General features: G+C 50.7%; 1 protein-coding gene across 1 annotated transcript in view; it reads left to right on the forward strand.

Moving 5' to 3' along the window:
- LOC119593702 overlaps positions 1-440 on the forward strand; it is an 81,465-nt gene that overhangs the window by 750 nt on the left and 80,275 nt on the right. The gene's annotated exons all lie outside the window — the stretch shown is intronic.

A 440-nucleotide genomic window follows, 5' to 3' on the forward strand; every position in this document is an offset into this window, starting at 1 on the left:
TTTCGTTTATCAGGCCCCTTCTCCTCCCCCCCTTTACCCTCATTCTTTCCCCAAAATTCCATCCGACTGCCCCCTATTCCCCTTCACTCTCCCCCCTCTCCCCCTCTCCCCCTTCTCCCCCCTCTTTCTTCCCTCCGAAGGGGGTTCCCGTCTCCACCCCGCGCTTCCCCCCCTCCCCTCCCCCTAATTCTGCTTGTTCCCGGCACTCCTGCAACGGGCTTCTTCCTTTTTCCGGGCATACCCGTGTTTTTTGGTGAACATGTTTCTGAAAATTTTTTTCCTTTTTTTAAAAAGGAAAACCGTCCCCTTTTTTCCCGCTTTCGTTTGGGGTTCTTGGTTTTTTCCATTATTTATAACTGAAATTTCCCAATTTTTGTATGCCCCCCCTTTTCCGGTGACCAAAAGTGATTATACCCCCTTAACGCCAGTCGGAAAACCCA

Source organism: Penaeus monodon, chromosome 32, assembly GCF_015228065.2.
Source record: "Penaeus monodon isolate SGIC_2016 chromosome 32, NSTDA_Pmon_1, whole genome shotgun sequence".
Taxonomy (NCBI): domain Eukaryota; kingdom Metazoa; phylum Arthropoda; class Malacostraca; order Decapoda; family Penaeidae; genus Penaeus; species Penaeus monodon.